Source organism: Enhydra lutris, unplaced genomic scaffold (genome assembly GCF_002288905.1).
Source record: "Enhydra lutris kenyoni isolate GAN:26980312 unplaced genomic scaffold, ASM228890v2 scaffoldscaffold1, whole genome shotgun sequence".
Classification (NCBI taxonomy): Eukaryota; Metazoa; Chordata; class Mammalia; order Carnivora; family Mustelidae; genus Enhydra; species Enhydra lutris.
Window position 1 is genome coordinate 94484011 of NW_019154085.1, and position 23969 is coordinate 94507979.

Genomic DNA, 23969 nt, shown 5'->3' on the forward strand with positions numbered 1-23969 from the left:
TAGTCACACCTCAAAACCCAGTAGAGTAGTTGGAACCTATGTCAACCTCCTAAATCAGAATGAAGCCTACGTCTACTCTGGAACTATATATCTCCTTCCATTAATCCTCTCATCACACAGAATGGATTCAACCATTTGCAAGCCTCCTTCCTCTACTAGATCATGGTTTCTTGGAGGCAGAAAGCGTGTCTTATTTATCTTATCTTCCAAGTGCCAGGCCCAGGGTCTGACACCTACTTGGTGTTCAGGAGTGTGCACTGAAAGCCAGTGTGTTGAATTTAGGGCAGACCCTGTGCTAGAGGGCCAGACACAAATGGAAAAAGGGGAAAGACTGAGTATGCTGTGAAGGGCAATTTCTAAGGTCCCTATATGCATTCACTCATTGAATACTCAGAGCAGCCTTAAGAAAATACTAAGATCCTCATTTACCAATGAGGAAACTGAAACATAGATTGGAAATCAGGAAATTTGAGTCTAAAGTCCATCCTCTTAATCTCTATGTCATAATGCTTCTCAGTAAAGCTAGCAAAGGCATTTGTGTAAAACACTATACTTTAGTCTTGGTGTCCTCCTAAGCTCCCTACCACTCATTTAGACAAAGAATTATTTTTCTCTGGAGTCAATCTTATGCCCATTCCCCCAGCATTCCTTGAGGGCTGTCTAACCCTACTTGGCAATCTAGGGGCAGATAAGCACACAAAACTACGCCTGGGGCTCTGGTGAGGCTGCTAGAATGCACTTACCTCAATCCCTGCCACTCGGTTGGCCGCCTCCTGAGATCCAGACATACACACAGCTCCTTAGCCAGTGCTTGCTTGTTTAGGGGTATCGACAACATTATCCATTAAAGACAGAGGAGATAGTAATGTGTGGCATTAAAAGCCAGTGGGCTTTAATATAAATCAGAGTTGAAAAACATCATAGTGCAACAGAAAAGTCATTTATCTTGGAACATCTATATTAATGAATTCAATCACATTTTTCTACCCTATCAGATGCATGTATGATTCAGCATGCAAATTAAATACTTAGATAACAGCCTGTGGAGATTACTGTATTTGCTTAATAAATTGGTATTTTCTAAAACAGTGTAAAAAAAGGACAATTATAAAAAGGAATGTGTGGGACGCCTGGGTGGCTCAGTGGGTTAAAGCCTCTGCCTTCGGCTTGGGTCATGATCCCAGGGTCCTGGGATCAAGCCCCGCATCTGGCTCTCTACTCTGCAGGGAGCCTGCTTCCCCCCTCCCCTCTCTCTGCCTGCCTCTTAGCCTACTTGTGATCTCTGTCTGTCAAATAAATAAATAAATAAATCTTAAAAAATAAATAAAAAGGAATGTGGCATAAACTATGTACAAAGCATAACCTCTCTTTAACAATTTGTCATCAGTTTCCACACACACACACACAAAAAGTCTGCATAGGTTTTAACATCAGAATTAGATTCCTGGGGATTAACATATCTTTTCATATTTAACTAATATTGGACACATAGCCACTATTTGTTTTCAGCTTCAAAATTAAGAATGGTGCCAAAACAATAATAAATCCAAGAGAAAGCTGTGAACAACACAAAGGATCAAAGTTGATATAATCTCTCCCTTTCTGCACAACCACTTGTGCTTTTGTGAACTTTTTAATGAAAATAAATCCCTCAGGTCAGACTGACCTTCTCCAGATGGTTCCTGGAGGGGGGAGATGTGTCCACCAACTCCAGCAGTGGTTCCAGGGAGACACAAATACAATCAGCTTAGCTCCAGCCAGGCCAGTAAATGTGCTGACAGCTGGATAATCCCCCAAATGACAGTCCTAACAGAATATTCAGGTTTACCACTAGCAAGTTCTCACAGTACTCTGATCAGAACAATCAGCTCCCCTCCTTGCTAACAAACCATCATTGTCCTTGTTCAGCCCTTACCATTTATCAACTGGATGGCTGCAAGCCCTGCAATTTGTCTTGCTGCTTCCAATTCCACACCCCTCTGGGCCATTTGCCTCACTGCTTCCAGAGTGATCTTTCTGAGGTATAAATCTGGCCATGTGGGTCTTCCCTTAAAAATCGTGCTGCAGCTCCCTCACTCCAAGGAGAATAGCCAAACTTTGAGACATGACCTCCAAAGCTCTGGAGAACCTAACCTCTCCAGAAACATTTTTGTGCCTTCCAAACACAAACTCAGAGCTCTAGGTAACTTGCTTACATTTCCCTAAATGAGGATTTTCTCATGCCATCTGCTTTATCTCAAATGCTTTTCTCTACACTCTACTCCTTCCTCTCAAGATGGCTCAAGATTCTACTACGTATTAACAAAGCCAGTTCAAATATTTCTTGGGTTACCTCTCTCAGATTGAAGTGGGGATATTCCTTTGTGTCTCTCACGTGAATTCACTTATTGCCTTGTATATAACGCTAATATGTATCCTACCTTATTCATTCAGTTAGCTGACTAATATTTATGGAACAACTGACAATTACAGACCAGATTCTGTGCTCACAGTTAATGTTCTCTCAATAAATAAGAGTACCCCTCTCACTTTATTTCTCACTTTTATTGAGAAAGACAAGCAAGTACACAACCATTGCAATACCACATGGTAAGTGCTACTCTAAAAACTGCAGGAGGGAAAACTAACCCTGATTTCGGGGCTTGGGAGGAGAAGATAGATGAGGAAAAAGTTCTCGGTGGAAGAACTTGAGGTATGAAGGATAAGTAGCAATAGATTAGATAAAAAGAATGGAAGGAGAATGGAAAGAGCCAAAAGAAACCTGTGGAGGTGAGAGAGGAAGAAAACGAGAACCAGGGAAACAGACATGGGAAGAAAGCTCAAGGGCTCCATTTTGGACTAATTTTGCCTGGGATGGCTCTGATACTTAGGTAGTCAGATACTTGAATCTAAACTGGAAGAAAAGTTCTAGGCTAGAGATATAAATGTGGAATTCATTAGCATAAATATGATATTTCTATCTTGTAGGCTGTGATAAAGTGACTAGGCGAGAAAGAAAAATAGCCTAGGACCAGTCATAATGTACTATTATCTTCTTTATACATTGCTAGATTTATTTTTGAGTTCCTTTGACGAGGACTTTCTTGCATGTGTCCATGTGTGACTAGTCTGCAGTTTTCCTTATTTGTACTGCCCTAGTTTGGTGTCAGATTCAAGGTGTCCAGTGTTTCTACCCACTTCTAGAAAATTCTCATCTACTATTACTTTGAACATCACCTCTCCACCATTCTTAAATTTTCTCTTCTAAAACTTCAATTAGATAGATGTAGGGTTTTATTTCATATGGTCCCATGTCTTTTAACCTGTTTCATAGTTTTCATCCCATGTCTCTAATACTACATTTGGAGTAATTTCTTCAGATCTATTTTCTGAAATGTTCATTTGCTCTCCATTTACATTCAATCTGCTATTTAGGTTACATATAAAGTTTTAAAATTTGAATTACTCTTAGTTTGGTTTCTAAGTATTCTGATTACTTTCTCCCAAATCTTCCTGGTTTTACATACTGTCATTTTTTTCATCCCTCTCTTGTCTTTCTTTAAACACATGAAACATATGTATTATATTCTGTGATTATTATAATATTTATATTCTTTGTGGTCTGACTCACAGTTTGTTGTTTCTCATAGCAAACTCATAGTTTGTTGTTTCTACTGACTCTCACTCATGGTGGCTTTTTCCCCCATATATATATATTTTTTTTTCCTTTTTTTTTTACTGTAAGCTTCAATTCCCCAAAATTATATCTAGAGAAATTTTGGGATCTGAGTTTTAAATGTGTAATTCCATGGAGGATTTTCTTTTGCATCTGTCAGGCTCTTTTGGGCACTGTCAACTTGAAGATACATATATCAAATGTTTTTGGGCGTTTGTGTTTTACTTTTCATATTAACTGCACAAATGGCATGAATTCAATCTTCAGACATGAAGTGTGGGCATATGAGATAGGAGTTCTTAATAGACTTTCTTTTACTTTTCACTCCACAAAGACCAAGGCAGAGGCAGATAACTCCTCGGTAGGGAAGATTATGTTCTAGTTTACCTACTGAATGTGTTGATCTTTGAGGATCAAAGCTTTGTGTATGAGTTTTTAGTCCAACCTCCTATCCTACTCAGATCCCAAACTTTATCATGTACACACTGTGTATCCTCATGGTACCTAAAAACCCAGGCTCCAGGATATCAGAGCTCTGAGCTCTCATTTAATATGCACATCCCGGTGTAGTCTGCATGAATAATACTTTTGACCAGGTATTTCTAGATGTACACACCCTCAGGACAATCACCAACTCTAATGCTTACTTATTCTTGTAGAATAGCAAGGCCTTGTCATTAATAGTCTTTGATTGCTCTTCTTAATTTAATGCCAGCTCAATCTTGCTTTACAAATACATGTTGAACTATTTTATCCAGCATTTTATCTGTTCTATATCTAAAGGGGTTTACCTGCCCATCTAGTATCATATTGCTGTAGATGAAATCTATTCCTTTATAATCTAATTTTTACAATACATTTCTGAACCATCCATAAGTCTGGCCTTGCAGTTAATCTGAATTGAACAGGCCATTTCTCCACTTACAGAAAAACTGTGAAGTGCCTCAGAGGAGCACAAGCATTTCTTAGACCACTTAAGGGGCCTGGGGAGAACTGGCTTCATGCCTCCCAGCCCCTCCCCACCAGCTGGATGGGCACTCTGCCTAATGCCAATGAATCTGCACGCTGCCATCGCTGCTCCTCACCCTGTCATTCCAATACCACCCCAACAGCAGAGTTCTACTTGGCTTAGGTATACACTGAGTATTTTTAAGGAGCATTAAAACCAAATAATTGTAGTATTTTCAAAGATTAATTATCACTCACTTTTAAAAAGTCAATTTTCTTTAAACTAGGGATGGAAATGAGAAAACAAATGAAAAATGGGTTTCCAGAAGAACCACATTTCCTGCTATTCAGCAGGAATCATCTCCAAATACTAATTAAAATATTGGGATTGCTTCATATCTTGTTAATCTCCAGTGAAGAGGCAGTGTCATTTAAAATTAACAGAAACCCTGTGATATGGGAGGAAAACCAGAGCAAAGCATTTATAAATGTTAATTCACCAAATAGATTTTTACCAGGTCAGTCCTGGTTGGCAGCAGTGCAGCCAACAACTTGCATGGAAGGAAATTTGAAGGAGGCTAGGAAGGTCAATGTTACTTCCTGCCAGTTCCTCCAGTAACCAGTCATTAGAGCATAAAAATTTCACCATCACTTTGGGTTAAACCTCTCTCTGTCTCTCTCTCTTTTGTGAAATTTAGTTTATCCCTTCCTAGAGCAGACTATGAAGAGCAGATTATGCAAAATCCAGGGAAATGGGTTGTTGTGTTAGTCAGTCTGGGCTGCCATACAAAATACTATAGACTGGGTGACTTTAGACATTTCTTTCTCATAGTTTTAGAGGCTGGGAAGTCCGAGGTCAAGGTGCCAACCTGTTTGGTTCTTGATGAGAGGTCTCTTTCTGGCTTGCAGAAGGCAGCCTTCTCATCATGTCCTCACATGGCAGAGAGACAAGCTCTCTCTAGTGTCTCTTCCAATAAATGCACAAATCCCACCATGAGGGTCCAACCCTCATAACCTCATCTAACCCTAATTACCTCCCAAAGACCCTATCACCTTAAAGGTTAGGACTTAAACATATGAATTTTAGGGAGACACAACCATTTAGTTCATAACAGATACTAATTACAGGCATACTGGGACTTTAGTGGTAAACAGTAGAGAAGGAAAGGAGTTCTCACATCTGTGGCATATGAAAGGGGAGATTACACAACAGTGGATCTGTGTTCTGGGAGATAAGGAGAAGTTAGCAGTTTAGATTACACTGTCCAAGAAGAATGGTGAACTTGAATTGAACTAGAGTTGTGTTCACACCAATGAGGATCTGATTCAAGGGGTGAAACATAGCCACAGAAGTCCCCTCGTCGTTTACCACAAGGGGTCAGGAAGGGGGCAGTGAGTGTTCAAATAGCTTGGAACAGAAAGACAGCCAAGTGCATACAAAGCATGCACCAGGGGACAAGCACTCTTCTGTAGGTACCATGCACCCCTAACCTCAGCTCAGCAAGATGAAGATGGCAGAGCCAGGCTTCAGGTTTGTAAGACCCAGAGATGCTGGGTAAATGGCAAAAAAGAAAGAGTGGCAAAAAGGACGAGGGGGCATAAGAAGGTAGTAACCAACACATCCTACCTGCTTTCCCATTTTCCCTCTCACTGATCTCACCTTTATACTCTCCTCTCTAATTTCCTATTCACTCAAAATTGATTGGTTATAGGTCAGAATTTTACTGCTCATTTACTATTGGTATACCGTAAGACTCAGACCCCAATTCACTTCCTCTCATGTGGAGCAGATGTGCTGTCAGAAAGCTAGCAAGTAATAAGATCCAGGGGTTTTCTGTGACTACCATGTGTACCTCAAGGGACTGGAACAAGGTGCTATTCAGACTGAGATTGGCTAGAGCAAGGCCAGATCACCTTTGAACCTCTGTCCAGTGGAGCATTGCCCAAAATTTTAGATTAACCAACATGTGTGCTTTTCTTTGCCTGTTCAGCAATTCTTCCTGAACTATTCAGTATGGTTGTGTTCCCAATCCTCCCCCCCAGCACCATTTTAAGCAAATTTTGCACTTCTTTTTCTAGAATGAATCAGAAAAAGGTATGAAGATTTATGTTTAATTGAAAAGAAATCACAGATCACTCTTTATCTTCAGCTCGAGAATAATATTTAGAAACTATGCAACTGCAGAAAGTCTCCCTTGTATGAAGTTCTTGCTTCAGTCATTCTTACTTTGGTTATTTATTAGCCATGACTGTGAGTCGTTTATGTATGATCCCTAGCTGCAATGGCATTGAGAAAGCAGACATCCTCTTTCATGCTTCAGGTATCCCTTCTTGAGCACTTACTATACGCCAGGCGCTGGGCTACTTACATTAGTTTTATTGTCTTATTTAAGCCTTAACAACAGTCTAATGCCATAAGTTCAATATCAACTTCCAATTGCTATATGTATATGTGAAATCTAGGATTCAGAGAGGGTAAGTTATTCGCCTAAGGTTACACATCCAGTTAGGTCAGTTCCAGGACTCACAGTGAAAAAGAAAGACATCAGCCTTCTAGACCCAACAATCTACTAGAGGAAACCAGACTTACAGATAAATATGTGTAAGAAAGGCTCAGGGGCATTATGGTGAAATCATCTGTACTGGATAGAGCAAGGAGTACCAAGGGGTGGAAGTCTAAAGGCATCACAAAGGAGCTGGCTTGAGTTGAGTGATATTCACCTTACTGGGAGGCAAATATATGTGTGTTGGTGGTGGTTGCCTATATGTGATGGAAGATAGTTTGAGATACATGCTGGAAGGAGAAGTAATAAAGGAGGAAAAATTTATCCAATCCTTTAACTTTGTATTCTGACATGGTTCTATAAAGGAGGACAAATTGCAATTTATACCATCTAGCATCATTCTCTAATGTTTTGTATATGTTTTATATCCACAACTAGATCATAAACTCTACTAGGACATTTCATTTACAATAGTTTCTAGCATGGTTTATAGAAGACACTATGAAATAGTTGCTGGTTTCTTGTTGAAGTACCAAAAGCTGGGGATCATTACTTAGGAAAAGTCTTTCAGGGAAGCAGCAACAAAGTCCCTATTCCAAAGGGCAGTCCATTTTTTACCTTCCTTTGGTTTTCCCAAACATCCAAATAGCTTTAGTCATTTTTGTTATTGACAGAAAAAGAGAAGAAAACAAAAACCTTTATAATACCTCAGTAGTAAACATCACTTCTCCTTTTCCTAATGTTCCAACCACACCAGAACTTCTATGTTGTTTGTCAGTTCAAGAAGCCACTGCATATCCAACCAAGACTCAGTACACCAGCACAGAGGAATGAGAACCAAGGTCACAACAGGTGATACATGATACTAACCAAAAAAATAAGAGCATCACCAGGCTCCCATCAGCTGGGTTTTTGTGGTGGCAGCAGCTTGTCTTTTTTTCTTTTCCTTCTTCTATATTTTTTAATGAACTTTCTTTATACTCTCTCCTGCCTCTTTCCTGTCTCCCCTGTTCTATGATCCTTGTCAAAAACAAATAGAGAGTGATAGTAAAAGCAGCAGGAGGACATTCTAAAAATAAAGATAAATACCAAAGGTTATAAGGAAGTAGCCTGTGTTTGTCATGGCCCATTAATATGTGCTGCTGTCTCTCTCCCTCTTTTTATTTAGAAATAAAAGATTGTCAGATATGACTTTCTTGAGCTATACCAGATGGAGTCTGGTCTAATTTTGAAAATTGGAAAATGTGGGAAAGGACTAGGAAAAACCTATGGGTTGAGGAAGTGCCCTCAGCAGCAGTGAATGGGTGAGAGGTTTAAGGATTGCCAAGTGAGCAAGTTTTTAACAAGAGAAAAACAAATCATAAAACTCGGTCAAAAAATGAAGTGGACAGTTGAGAGATTTGAGTTGGCTATATAGGACAACAGGAGTCACGAATCCATATGAAGTCAGAGACAAAAAGACTGGAGAAGCCCGGTAGTTAGTGGGAACTCAGCAAAACTGAAAGGTTCAGCTCAGAGGTCATGAGCTCTAGACAGAAGGTAAAATACTCCTGTCTTGGCCAAGGGGCAGACCTTGAAATGTTCTGGTCTCTAAACCATTTGGATTTATTACTCTGCTATTGAATCTCAGAGTTCATGTCTTCTGGACACATGAGCCCAACACTCTCAGGCTTAGAGAAGACCTGCTAACAGGCTAGCATTGAGTCAGCGAACTCTAGCCATTGCCACCCTCCAAAGTGGATCCTTATCTGGGCCACTAAGTCTTTGGGACTCTCACCTTTTGAAATGAGTGCTTGGTCTTAGGTTAATGAACTTCCATGATGCATTCAGATGACGAGGGAATCTGCCTCTGTAGGGAAGGCACTGGATGGAAAATAGTTGTTCTTTTTTGGAGAACCATATCGTTTACCCGGACGTCCTGACCTGAACTAATGTGATGCCTCCATTCAATGATGCATCCTTTCAATAATAGCATTGTTCTTTCTTCAAAGACTCAGAGCATGGCACGATTAGGTGTCACACTTCAAAATATGGATAAGAAAGCCAAAATTCTAGATTAAGAGACTAGACTTTTAGAACCAGAAACAATCTAATCTGGTATTTTCCATATTGATTTCTGCAAGTGTTTAATAAGTGTGGCAAACTATTAATTCTATCCATCTGTTATGGAGAGTCACAATGCACATTAGCACATTAAAGGCTCTGAGAAGTCATGCTGTAAGAAAAACTGTTAAACTTTGTTTAATCTACCTGTTCTTCAAACTTACTTCGCCACCAAACACTTTTACTGCTGCAACTATTTGGGAAACCTGGATCTAGGAAAAAAGCTTCTATTTTCCTTCTTTCTAGTTTCTGTATCATTTCCTTCCTTCCTTCCTTCATGAGGAAGCTGAGATTAACAGACATAAAGGGATCTGTCTAAGGTCATGTAGCTCAATAATGACAAAGTTAAGACTAAAGCTGTCTCCTGGCTGCTGATCCTGAGTCCTCTGGATCTCATCCTAATGGTATCTTTGAGCTTGCGTGATGGGGAAAAGATGACACTGAGCTTATCCAAGGTCTTCTCACCATGGAGGTTATAGGAGTCTGGGGAATCTACCTTGCTATCAGGCTGACTCTAGCAGCAGAGTTCTCAAGGCAGAGTGTTGGCAGCTTTGAGGCTCAGGAGTGTTGCCCAAGGCAGAAGGTCCTGGGAAATACTACAGTTTCAGACATCATCCCATAAACTGTTGCTGAATAACTGAGCAGATGGAGAGGGAATGGTGGTAGAGAACCCAGGTGAGCCATAGACCAATGGAACAGCATAGAGAGTCCAAAAATGGACCCTCAACTCTATGGTCAAATAATCTTTGACAAAGCAGGAAAAAATATCCAATGGAAAAAAGAGACTCTCTTCAATAAGTGGTCCTGGGAAAATTGGACAGCTATATACAGAACAATGAAACTCAACCATTCTCTTATATCACACACAAAGATAAACTCAGAATGGTTGGAAGACCTCAATGTGAGACGAGAATCCATCAAAATCTTAAAGGAGAACATAGACAGTAACCTCTTCGGCATCGGCCACAACAACTTCTTTTAAGACATGTCTCCAAACGCAAGGGAAACAAAAGCAAAAATGAACTTTTGGGACATCATCAAGATAAAAACCTTCTGCACAGCACAGGAAACAGTCAACAAAACAAAGAAGCAACCCACAGAATGAGAGGAGATATTTGCAAATGACACTGCAGATAAAGGGCTGATATCCAAGAGCTATAAAGAACTATAAAGAAGTTCTCAAACTCCACAACTCCCCCCAAAAAAACAAATAATCAAGTCAAAAAATGGCATAATCCAGCAATTGCACTCCTGGATATTTACCCCAAAGATACAGATGTAGTAAAAAGAAGGGCGATATGGGGACGCCTGGGTGGCTCAGTTGGTTAAGCAGCTGCCTTCGGCTCAGGTCATGATCCCAGCGTCCTGGGATCGAGTCCCACATCGGGCTCCTTGCTCATCGGGGAGCCTGCTTCTCCCTCTGCCTCTGCCTGCCATTCTGTCTGCCTGTGCTTGCTCTCTCTCCCTCTCTCTCTGAAAAAAAAAAAAAAAAAAAAAAAAAAAAAAAAAAAAAGAAGGGCGATATGTATCTCAATGTTCATAGCAGCAATGTCCACAATAGCCAAACTGTGGAAGGCACTGAGATGCCCTTCAACAAATGAATGGATAAAGAAGTTGTGGTCCATGTACACAGTGGAATATTATTCAGCCATCAGAAAGGATGAATACATAACATTTGCATCAACATGGATGGGACTGGAGGAGATTATGCTAAGTGAAATAAGTCAAGCAGAGAAAGACGATTGTCATATGGTTTCACATATTTGTGGAACATAAGGAATAGCATGGAGGACATTAGGAGAAGGAAGGGAAAAATAAAACGGCAGCGGGGGGGAATCGGAGGAGGAGATGAACCATGAGAGATTGTGGACTCTGAGAAACAAACTGAAGGTTTTAGAGGGGAGGAGAGTGGGGGATGGGTTATCCCAGTGATGGGTTTTAAAGAGGGCAAGTATTGCATGGAGCACTGAGTATTATATGCAAACAATGAATCATGGAACACTACATCAAAAACTAATGATGTACTGTATGGTGACTAACATAACATAAAAAAAGAAAAAAGAATCCAGGTGACAGGCAATGCTCAGAGTACTGACTAGCTGATGGTCATTGGCTAGGTGACCTGTCCACTCAGAGTGGTCCCTGCCACCAAGCTGGGGTTCCAAGTGAGGCACCTACATAGAGGGGCTGGAATGTACCATCCAATCTCCACTTGAAGAGAGTTTGGGTCAGGTCTGCCTTTGAGAAACCTAGAGCATTAGGCTGAGTAACCAAAGAGGCCAAAAAAGAGAGAAGTGGGCCATGAAAAGGACTAAGTATAATGACTTCAGCATTCAGATGATGGAGTTCATTCTTGGGAACACTGAGTTCCAGGAAAACTGGCAAAAAAGAGACAGGAACAACAGTCACACAGGGAGGGAACCTGTTCCGATCATGGGCCTGAGTCTGCTCTGCTATTTAATGTCTCAGGAAATACAAGGCAGGCCAGAGCTAGCACCACAAAACCCCACAGATAGCTAGCAGGCTCACTGTAAATCATCTTCAATAGATCCTGAGCTCCTATGGTCAGGCTGCAAACTGAATGTCACTGGCAAATATTCTCCACCCCTTCTCATTCAATCATTCATTCATTTGTTCAGCCAACAAATAATTATTGATCATGGTAACATGTGCTAGGCACCACGCTTGAGATTAAAGGGGGTGATTCCTAGGTTTTAGAGTCTATAGAGCAAACAGACCACTGAATGACTTTCACAATCATACAAAAACTACAGTGTGATATATGCTATGAAACTTAAGTAATTAGTGGTTTGAGAGTCTATATTAAAGTGATTTGACCTGGTGGAAAAGGGAGAGGGTCCTTGGCTTGCAGCTAGGAGGGGACATAGCATGTACAAGGGAACAACCCATAGGAGGCAGAGGTGGAATGCTAAGAGCAAGAATGCATGGTACAAGAAAGCTAGAAAGATCAGCAGAGATCAAACTTCACAGGAACTTGAGCTGTTATTAAGGAATTTAATCTTTATATTATAAGCAATGGGAAAACAGTCAACATGATATGCCACATCAATAAGAGAAAGGATTCAAATCATATGATCATTTCAATAGATTCAGAAAAAACATTTGACAAAAACCTCCACAAAGTAGGCTTAGAGGTAACATACCTCAACATAATAGAAGCTATATATGAAAAACCCACAGCTAAAATCCTCAACGGGGAAAAATTGAGAGCTTTTCCCCTAAGGCCAGAAAGAAGACAAGGATGTCCACTCTTACCACTTTTATTCAACTTAGTACTGCAGTCCTAGCTACAGAAATTAGACAAGAAAAAGAAATAAAAGACATCCAGATTGGTAATGAAGAAGTAAGACTTTCACTATTTGCAGGTGACACGATACTAGATATAGAAAACCCTAAAGACTCCACCAAAAAATTACTAGATCTGTAAATAAATTCAGTAGTCACAGAATACAAAATCAGTATGCCAAAATCTGTTGTGTTCCTATACACAAATAATGAAGGAGCAAAAAGTGAAATTAAGAAGCAATCCCATTTACAACTATACCCAAACCAATAAAATACCTAAGAATAAATATAACCAAAGATCTGAAAAACCTGTACTCTAAAAACGATAAAACACTGATGAAAGAAATTCAAGATGACACAAAGAAATGGAAAGACATTCCGTACTCATGCATTGGAAGAACAAATATTGCTAAACTATCATATTACCCATAGATTTAATGCAATGTCTATCAAAATACCAACAGCATTTTTTGCAGAACTAAAACAAACAATCCAAAAATTTATAGAACCATGAAAGACCTCAAATAGCTAAAGCCATCTTGAAAAAGAAAAACAAAACTAGAGGAAGCTATAATATATATTACAGAGCTGAACTAATCAAAATGGTATGATACTGGAACAAAAATAGACATAGAGATCAATAGAAGAGAAAACCCAGAAATAAACCCACAATTATATGGTCAGTTGATCTTCAACAAAGGAGAAATGAATATACAATGGGAAAAAGACAATCTCTTCCACAATAGTGTCAGGATAACTGGACAGCTACAAACAAAAGAACAAAACTGGACCACTTTCTTACACCATACACACAAAATTCTCAAAATAGATTAAAGGCCTAAATGTTGAGACCTGAAACCATAAATACCCTGGAAGAGAGCAGAGGCAGTAATTTCTCTGACATCAGCCATAGCAACATTTTCCTAGCTATGTCTCCTGAGGCAAGGGAAATAAAAGCAAAAATAAACTATCGGAACTACATCAAAATAAACTTCTGCACAGTTAAAGAAACAATCAACAAAACTAAAAATCTATTGAAAGGGAGAAGCTATTTGCAAATGATATATCTGATAAAAGGTTAGTATTGAAAGTATGAAAAGAACTTAATACAACTCGACACCCAAAAACCAAATAATCTAATTAAAAATGGGCAGAAGACATAAACAGACATCTCTTCAAAGAAGACATTCACATGGCCAAAAGAGAAATAATGCTCAGCATCATTCATCATCAGGAAAATGCAAATCAAAACTACAATGAGATATCACCTCATACCTGTCAGAAAGGCTAAAATTAGTAACACAAGAAACAGTAAGTGTTGATGAGGATGTGGAGAAAAAGAAACCCTCATGCACTGTTGGTGGGAATGCAGACTGGTGCAGCCACTCTGGAAAACAGTATGGAGGTTCCTCAGGAAGTTAAAAATAGAGGCCCCCTATGATCTAGCAATTTCACTATTACACTAAATACAAAAACACTAATTCAAAGGGATACATGCGCCCCTATGTTTATTGCAATATTATTTACAATAGCCAAACTATGGAAGCATCCAAGTATCCAATCAACAGATGAATGGATAAAGAGTATGTATATAATGGAATATTATTCAGCAAAAAAAAAAGATGAAATCTTGCATTTGCAGTAACAACATGGATAGAGCAAGAGAGTATAACATAACTGAGGTAAGTCAGTCAGAGAAAGACAAATATTATAATTTCACTTACATGTGGAGTTTAAAAAACAAAACAGACAAGCAAAAGAAAAAAAGAGAGAGAAACAAAACTTCAGGCCTCCGAGCCACCTGCAGAGGCCTCTACCTGCCCTCGATGCCTTAGTTACATAGAGAATATGGTAGGCAGAGCGAAATTAAATACAACTGACATTTGGATTATCTGTACTACTGCCCCTCTCCATTAGCATGGATAGTGAGTCCACTGGATTTTTTTTTTTTAAGTTTTCTTTGCCAGGAATATTTTCAATTTTATTTTGTATCTGTATCAGCCTATAGGCTGTAACAGCCGTATTTGTTAGCTTCCTCCCCTGAGCTCAGGCCCGTGAGACTGACTCCCATCATTTTAGTCAAGGATGTGCAGAAAGACACAAATGAATCTGGAAGGATGGGAGTTACTCTTCAGCAAAGAGTTCAGAGGTGCCATAATTTACTGTGCCAATGCCAGCAACAGAGCAAGGCAAGTTGGGCTCACTGAGATCCAGATAAGGGGGGAAAAATTAAAGGGCTTGTTGAGAAGCTATAGGCAGTTAACTTCATGGATGGAATAGAGACAAAATAAATGGAAGATAGAGAAATCTTGTACTACTGAACAAAGCCAATCTTCATTTAACACTCCCTTTTGGTTTTATGGTATTATGCAACTGGGGATTTCAGAATGTTCAATTTCTGTCTATGTGCCCAGATAAAGGACAAGGATAGGTAGGTATGCAGACTCCAAAATGGTGGGAAGTTAAGGACTGTTTCTACTTAGCGTTGGAAAGTATTTGGACCCATGTATTTGCATGGCAGCCAGAACTCTAAAAATTCACAATTTGTGGAGCCTAATTAAGAAGCTGGGACACTGGCAACTTCCTCCACTGCCCACATGTGCAGTTTCTCTGCACTGCATGCTGAGGAGAGGGCCTCCTTCTGCTGGCTGATGCAAAGTGCTGACCTTTGCCTGGCGACCCTTCTTCCCATGTGGCCACCTGCTTAGCTTATGTTTTCCCTTTCCTGGAACAGGGTAAGAAGGTTTGAAGGTTAACATTTAAACGTTTTGAATATTTTTCTTTTTTAATTTGAAAGGTAGAATCTGGTAACGACTAAACAAACAAAACAAGACCCCTCATTCAAACTTGTATTTTAGAATGAAATGCTTGCCACTGTGTTTCTCCTTTAGAGTCATCACCTTCTGGTCTATAATGGGATGTTTCATTGACTATCTCTAAGTGAAGGTAAGTTCCCAGAGGGAGAGACCATGTACACTGACCTCCAAACTCCCAGATTCCAATATAGTCCTTGATAGATGATAGATGATAATCCTGGTAGATGGGGCGCCATAAACATTTTTGAATAAATGAGGTAGACAAAATCCTCTGTTTAATGATTTCAACTTTCACTTAATTTGGGAAATTCTCATAAATTTGACCTGCAAGGAATCGTGAAAGTTAACCAGCTCTATCCTCTCAAGTTGCTGACAAGAAACTGAAGCCTGAAAGATGAACACTGTGTGACCAGAATTTGGTGGCTTCTTGCTGTCTTGATAGCAGCAGCTTCACAAATATAGCACCCCGGAAATATCTGTGTCATTTTTTCTCATTTACCACCACAGTTCCTGCCAGGCAATGTCCCAGAGGACGACAAAACAAAGACAATATCTACAGTTCTGCCAGGAAAGACCTGTGGAATTCTGGGCCATGAGGCTTTTCTAGTAGAAAGACCGAAGGTCTCCACAGACCATGAAGGGTTAAGGGATTTGTCAACATGACTACGTAATAGCAGAGACAGCTTCTAGTTAGTGACAGAGAAGAGACCAGACCCCATTAGACTCCCACTTTTCATATCACCTTCCTCCTAAACCTCAGGAATTTATATACTGATTTTATGCCTTTCCATCTTCAAAGCCTCCCTGGAGCCTATAACTCAGGAATCTGGAAAGAAACTTGTATTGACTCATTCACCTACATGAATGTACCACTGAGTCCCTCTTTTGGTCCCATAATAAAAATTTCTGCTTGAGGCAGCTGCCGTCTTTAGCACAACTGCTTGTGTGCACTTCGGACCCCATTCCCTTGTGTTTCCCCAGGATGTCTAGATTGAGATCTTCTGTCTTTCTGTCTGGCTGATGTGCTTGAATCCTCTAACTTGACTTCTGCTGTCCTCCACTTTTTGCCAAGTGCTATTATTATGTTGTTTCAAGCAGAGCTAGTCTGCTTCCCAGCATGGCAAGGGGGTCACCTCAGGTACACACCGATGCCCAGCAACTAGGAGTTTTCAGACTCTGGTTTTAAACGCTAGTAATGATTTCCCTTGCAAGTCCTCCCATGGAGTAGTCTAGTTCCAGGAGTTCTCATCCAATAAATGGGAAATCCACAGGCATTTGTTCTAGCTTCTAACTGAAATCTCGAGGTCTGAAGTCACCAGGGGAAGGATTTGAGTCTAAAAGGGATAATCGTGAGACAGAGTTGACCAGTAGTCTCTGCCCAGGAATCCCCTTCCACTGAGGCATTCATCATCGCATTTAGTAGCTCCTGTCCTAATAGACAACTTATTCTATGCAGGCATCTTCCTCTCCTTGGAGCTGTCTGAAAGTGTCACATCGAGTAAAGATTTGAGGGCTTAGGAATTCAGCTGTGATCTATCTGAAGGTGATTCTTGTACTGGAGTTGTATGAATCACTGCTCCAGAGACAGCCAAGTCCAAAAGTAAACTCAGGATAAAGAGTGTCTATAAATTCAAAATACCCAAGGGACTGGCAGAACTGCACAGACAGACTCTACTAACATTGCAGTGAGGTACAGAGAGTTTGGCTTTTAATTATTCCCATAAAAGATTGATTCTTTGTTTGCAGTACATTCTGCTCCTATGTAAAAATAGCTCCTTAGTCAAAGCAGTTAATGTAGCTGGACTCAATTTCGTGAGTCCTCGGCTAGTTAGTGACGATGGCTGTAGTACTAGATTAATGAAGCCAAGGCCAGGTGATCAATTCTCTTGTCCTTTTCCATGTCCAAAGATGGTGCCTTTTAACTTTCTTATATGTGCACGCTAAGGCAACAAGGGAGGATGGATACAGGAAGGAAAGAGAAGGAAATCTGGAATAGCAAATTGATCAGTGCGACAGGATAACTTAAAACATAAGCAGAGATCTCTTCTGATGTTGCTATGAAAGGACATTACTTCAAAAGGATGTTATTTCTCTGCTCCCTGTCTCACTTCTTTCCCATATATTTAATAAATTCATCTCCACAGTCTGCTAGAACCTTATATGTAACTGTTAAAAATAAGAGCACATTCATTCATTCATTCATTCAACAAATAATTATTGATCAGCCACTATGTTCCAAGCACTACCCAAGGGGCTGGGAATACAGGACAAGTACTTGTCTTCATAGAGCTTTCATTCTCCTGGGAAGAGACAGAAATAAATATGTGAACACATACATAAATAACCTCAGATAATGACAAATGCTATGAGTGCAGTAAAATATGACTATGGGATAAACAGTAACTGGTGTCAGCTCAGGGAAGTATCTCAGCTTTAGCTTAGGTGAGAGTAGAGCTTTCTGAGAAGGGGACATAAAGCCAGACCGGAATATTTTAAATATCTCAGATCACTCACTCTGGGGAGGGAAGTCAGCTGACATGCCATAGTAACACTGAAGCAGCTCTACAGAGAGGCCCGCATGGCAAAGCACCAAGCCTCCTGCTATGGCCATGTGAGTGAGCCAGGTTGTAAGTGGATCCACCAGATCAAGCCTTTGGATGACTGTAGCTCTGGTCAGCATCTTACCTGCAACCCCATCAGAGACCCTAAGCTAGAACCTCCCAGCTAGGCCTCTTTAAGAACAAGAGTGGTACCATCTGATTTATATGCTAGGATTCCTCTGACTGCCTTGCAGAAAACGGCCCACAGGGGAGGCAAAGAGGGAAGATAATTATGAGGTACTGATTATCAGGCTATTGTCAGAATTTGAGCAAGAGAATAATGGTGGCCTAAACTAGAATTGTGGTAAAGATTTGGGTCACCGGTATTTCTCGTAACACCATTCTGAGAATTAAAGAGAGCCACGTAGTCTATTGCCATACCACCCTGAATGCGCCCCATCTCATTTAAAAAGAGGCACATCGTCCTCAAGATATTCTATTTGTTAGATTAATATTCTGGTTTTGGTGTTTTTTTTTTTTTTTTTTTGAGAAGAGGAATCATTTAGATCATCTGATGGAAAATTTTTATTTAAAAAGATAGAAATCTATGATGTCTGTCATGTTAGTGGGAATTCCCCTGGGCAGTGCACAGTCTGCACAACCATAGAGGGAGATCCAAGAAGTGGTTATATGGAGAAGTTGTTATATTGAGACGAGATAATTTTGGATATAGTTTTGGACTGTGTGTGGAATAGGAGGACAAGATCATTGCTGGGTTGAGGCCTGATCAATTAGTTAACTTACCAAAACAGGGAGGATAGAAAGGGGAACCAGTGGTGGGCTGGGGGGTGAGGGTAAAAGGAAATCAATAGTTCTCTTCTGGTCATGTTAAGTTTGAGGTGCCCAGTAAATCCCAAAATGGAGATGTCAAGTTTGGAGTTAAAAGGATGAGGCTGGAGCTCAGAGGTCAAAGCTAGCAAGGCAGATTTGGGAGATATCAGTATATGGATCTCAAATGACGAGACTAGGCAAGATTACCTCAGGAGAAAGTGGTGATTAAAAGAAGATAGACAAAGATTGAGCGAGCCCTGAAATGCTCCAACATTTAAAGGTTGGAGAGAGAAGAGAAACCAGCAAAGGAAAATAATAAGGTTTGATCACTGAAAATACAGGAAAAAGAGGGAGGGTAGTAGTTTGAGAGAGAGCAAAATAATTTCAAAGCACTGGAGTGAGCAACATACTGTCAGACCCAGGCTCACATACTGATCAAGGAGAGCAGTGCCTTGTATGTGCAAGACACCAAACAATTCAGTGTCAATTAATAAATGAACAAATAGCAAACATGTGCATTGTGCTTTCTATCTGCCAGGGAATGTGCAAAGGACTCCGTATACATTAACTCAGTTAATCTTCACCATTAACTCTATAAAATAGGCACTATTAACCCCTATTTCCAGATGAACAAACTGAGGCTCAAACGGGTTAAGTAATTTGCCCATGGCCCCAGAGCTAGTATGAAGGTACAGCAAGGATTTGGACCCAGCAATCTGGCTTCAGAGACAATGCTCTTAACCACTACGTCATGCTTTCCTTAAATGAGCGAGCAAGATTATAACAATTTAAATTTGGAATGCATTGAATTATTGGTTTCATGGAGCTCACTTCATCTAGGTGGCATAAAGAAGTCAGCTGGGAAGAGATGGGGCAGTGGAGAATTCAAGCCTTACTTTAAAACAGTGCCATGCATGTTGCACAAAAGTAATACCATTGTGCTAGCAACCAAGTAGACTACAGCTCACTGACAGCATCCAAGATTAGGCCCATCTGTTCTCAATTTTTTTATTGGAGAAATCATTCACAGAATCATCAGCTTCATAGACTCTCCTAATTCCCATTTCTGACTGTCGCCCAGCTGCTCTATTTAGTTCCTTTCCCTTGTCCACGGATATCTTTTACGTCCCATCTCATACACGCTCAGCCGCTTTAGCTTCAGCTCTTGCAGTGGCAAGACACCCGCAGGTAGAACCTAACACTCTTCACCTCAGGTACACCAGGTGACTCCTGCATTCTGCCCCAGGTTGCTCTGCACTAGCACACGGGAGCCTGTGGATGCCCACTCAAGTAGGCCAGCACATGAAAAATCCCTGAAATGCAAGGAGTTAACTCTTTGACCAATGGAAACAGGAGCTGGCAGACAAATATTGTCATCTTCACTCTGTCTGCTGGACAACTTTAAGGAGCATTCTGCACAATTCCTTAGATGCTCCCCATAGGACTGAGCCCCAGCTGCCTACTCTTAGTAATATACCCTTAGAGAGGCTATTTCTCTTTTCCTAGTTCACTCCCCAGACCCTCAATTCTGAATGAATGAAATGATCCTTTAGGATCTTTTCCCAAAATAAAATATAAGAACCAAGCCATGGTCCCAGGCTCTACTTTCCAGGTGAACCACCTTAGTGCTGTCCCAGTCATGTGGCCAGTACCTGACAAGAGAGCTATGAGGCTAAGTCTCTCCTGAGATTCATAATCACCACCTACAGCCTTTAGGATTGAGGAACAGGCCTGGCTGGAGCACTGGTTCCTTGCTTGCTTACTAAATAACCTTAGATAAAACATGGTACTGCTCTGTAATTCAGTTTTCTCATCTAGAAAATGTGCAAAATAAGAGCATCACCCTCGTAGGGTGTTGGAGATAATAGATGTGATAATAAAGCAATGCATATGCACAGACTTGGAAGACAAGAGCATTAAGAGTGTGTGTGTATGCGTGTACATGTGTTGTTTGCCAAGCCATCTCCAAGCCATAACAAAATTACTCGAAGTACATTTATACAACTCAGTAGCCACTAGCTACGTGTAGCTATTTAAATTTACAGGAAATAAAATTAAATGAAATTAAAAGTTTAATTCTATAGTTGCTCAGACCACATCTCAAGTGCTCAATAGCCACATAAGTCTAGTGACTACTATGTGGTTCAACAGCACAGATATAGGATCTTCCCGTCATTGCGGAAAGTCCCAGTGGACAGCACAGTTATTCAATATTCTTATTGCCAAGGAAGATGAGCCGGGGTTGGGGGACAGGGGAGTGGTCTTCAGTTCTCTAAGACTGTGTCCATTAGCCAGCTATCTAGAAGTTTTTCTCCCTTGAAGTTTTCCATCCCAGTAAGAGTCCAGGTCCATGTTGATGGTGGCACCATGCTTGGAGCCAAGCTCTTAGGGCCTCTAGCGGTACAAAGCAGATGCCCTTGGGTAGAGTAGTCACCACAACTCTGAGCAACAGAATGCTGCCTTCTCACCCGCCAGTTGGCACAATGGAAACTGGAAACTAATAAAAAATAAAGGAAGCAAGTCCAGCCATGTTACAGAGCCACAGCCCCCTCCGGAAAGAACACCTGACTTTTATATACCTATAACAAGCCTAAGCGACCTAGCACAGAAGACAGGCCACTGGTAGCACAAGGGATTTAAGAGTGGAACATCCAAGAGGCCATGATGCTGTTCCTTCAAGACCTTCTGTTGGAGGTTGGAATGATTTTCCACTTGGGGTCCTACAGATGCTCCATACTTCTCCTGACCCATCCATAAACCTGACAGGTGAATGCAGTGTTGCTCCTAGTAGAGATGGGCTGTGGGTAACTGTGACGTAGAAAGTTTAATTCCTAGAGCTTATTTAGCGCCACCCACTAAGTGCCCACTGCCATGCAGACCTAGCTCTCACCTCTGTAGGGCCCAACCTGGGCCTGTTCCCATTCAAGAAGTTAACAGACTTGATGTTTTCCTGCCCTGACCCTCCCTATATCAAAATTTATGCATCCAAGTAATCTATAGTAATATAAAAATGACTAAGGATGTTATCCCCATCATGGCTAAAGTTAACAAAAATATACTAACAATGCAAAACCTTAGCCCAGTACTTCCCTAGGAGGAAAGCTACTGTTGATATGAAAGTATCTGACCCCCATCAGAAACACCTCTCATGCTTACATCCACCTCTACCTCCCATCGTATACATATATGCAAAAAGAGTAATGACTGTAGATATTGGAGAAGTCAACAACAGCCTTCCACGATGGTGATGTAGTTTGTTGACCCTGACCTTCACCTGATCTATCTTCACAGTGCTGACCCAAGGCCCACCACACCTGACACACACAACAAAGGGGAGTTATTCTCAGCAAACACTGTGGAACTTCCTGCCACCTTTTCTTGTCTTCCACACTGTCACAGTTTTGGCACTTGATACTCTCTTAAACGTAAAACACTCTTCTTCCCTCTGCTTTCCTTAGCTCTTTGTGACCACCTGATTTCTCAATACCTGGCTCTGGCAAGTTTCTTAGCATTAACTCCCTACTTGACATCCCATGCAACTTGCCAAGGCCAAGAAAACAAGGCTCAAGATATAACCCAGAAAAAGCACATCAAGCAGGGACATAATCCAGTAGGAGAGACATGGCATGGTTAGATCTTAGGTTATCTTTTATATTACACCAATACCAAAGCTTGTGATAAAATTTCAAGTTAAAATATTGTGGCACTGGAGTCAGAAAATGTGAGCTCAAATTATGGCTTGCCTACATGATGCTTGCAGAACCACAGGCAAGTTATCAACTTTCCCATGGTCCCTTCCTTGATTGTGAAATGTGATGATAAGATCATCTTCATGCTAGGATTTTTAGAAGATTAAAAATGGGACAAAGTATAAAAAGTGTTTAGCATAGTATCTTTCCCATAGTTGATTATTTATTAATAGCAATAATTACTAATATCATTACATCATCAATACATTTGTTATTATCTACTTAATAATTCTCAAGACTCCTTGAAAACTGATTAAAGTTAGCAATTTAAAGGGCTGGACGCAAGAAATGACAAAAATCTGTGCCTCTGTAAGAATAAAATCTGCTCTCTTGACTCAGGAGCCTCTCCTTGACCCAGGCCACAGCTGTTGCCCAGGGAAATGATTACTTAAGTGCCTGTTTATTGTGCCACTTGTCTGCCCATTCTCCTCCTGACTGCTTCCACAAATAAATGTTTATTTAATCAGCTAGCCAGGGGAAATTTCCCTTTGGAACTCTCATGGAACTGAGGAATATAAAGAATGTGCTCATTTACAAAACCAAGTGAAATGGCTTATTTTCCCTTAATTTTCACCACATGCTTAAGGTGATATTTTCATGAACACAGCAAAAAAGAATCAACAGAAGGACAAGTCACTATTTTTTCAAGCAGATTTTTGCAGTGACATTTTGCAACAAGACACATTATTTTTCAAGGAAAAAAATTCTCATCTTCACATACAAAAGAAAGAAAAAGCCTACAAAAGTGACATTTTTCTTCCCTGGACAATATCTTTCTTTCTACAAGACCTTTCACCTCTGCAGTCAGCTCCAGGTGTTAATAGAAAAGCTTTGGTGTCTCTAACTCCAGCAAGCCATGAATCATTTCCAATCCCTGCAGAAATGAAAATTAACATCCTAAGTTTATGGGGTTGGCATTCATCTACAAAAACCAGGCCTTACCATTTCAATATATATATATATATATATATATATATATATATTTCTGGACGGGAAGCAAGGCTTAGAGAAAAGAATCCCAAACTTCTCATATCCTATTTATCTTCACTCTGCCTCCTTACCTTTACAAACAAGCACACACACAACAATTTAAGATCCTGTGTACTGGTTCAAAAAACTACTGGCACTACAGCAATCAAACGCAAAACAAAGTAATCTGCTCCAACAAATCCCTTCAAATGGGTAACTAGAGCAATTCACAGGTGTCCTTCTATTTGTCCTTCTATTTCGATAGCCACAGTGGAGGTATGTGGGCCATAAATAATTATTTGAGGGTAAGGGACAAAAGAGAGGTGAAGGGGAGGGGGTCATTCCAAATAAAGATTTCATAGCACTTCAACATCAGTGTCCCCAAATGAAAATGAATCTGCTTCGGCCTTTATGGCTGGATGGTCAGCACCCCATTCTTCATCTGATGATGAGGACACCCATATTTTTTCAACTCAGGTGAATATGGAGGAGGCAAAATCCATGATAAAGATAAACACTCTCAAAACATGTAATTAGGAAGCCTGGAA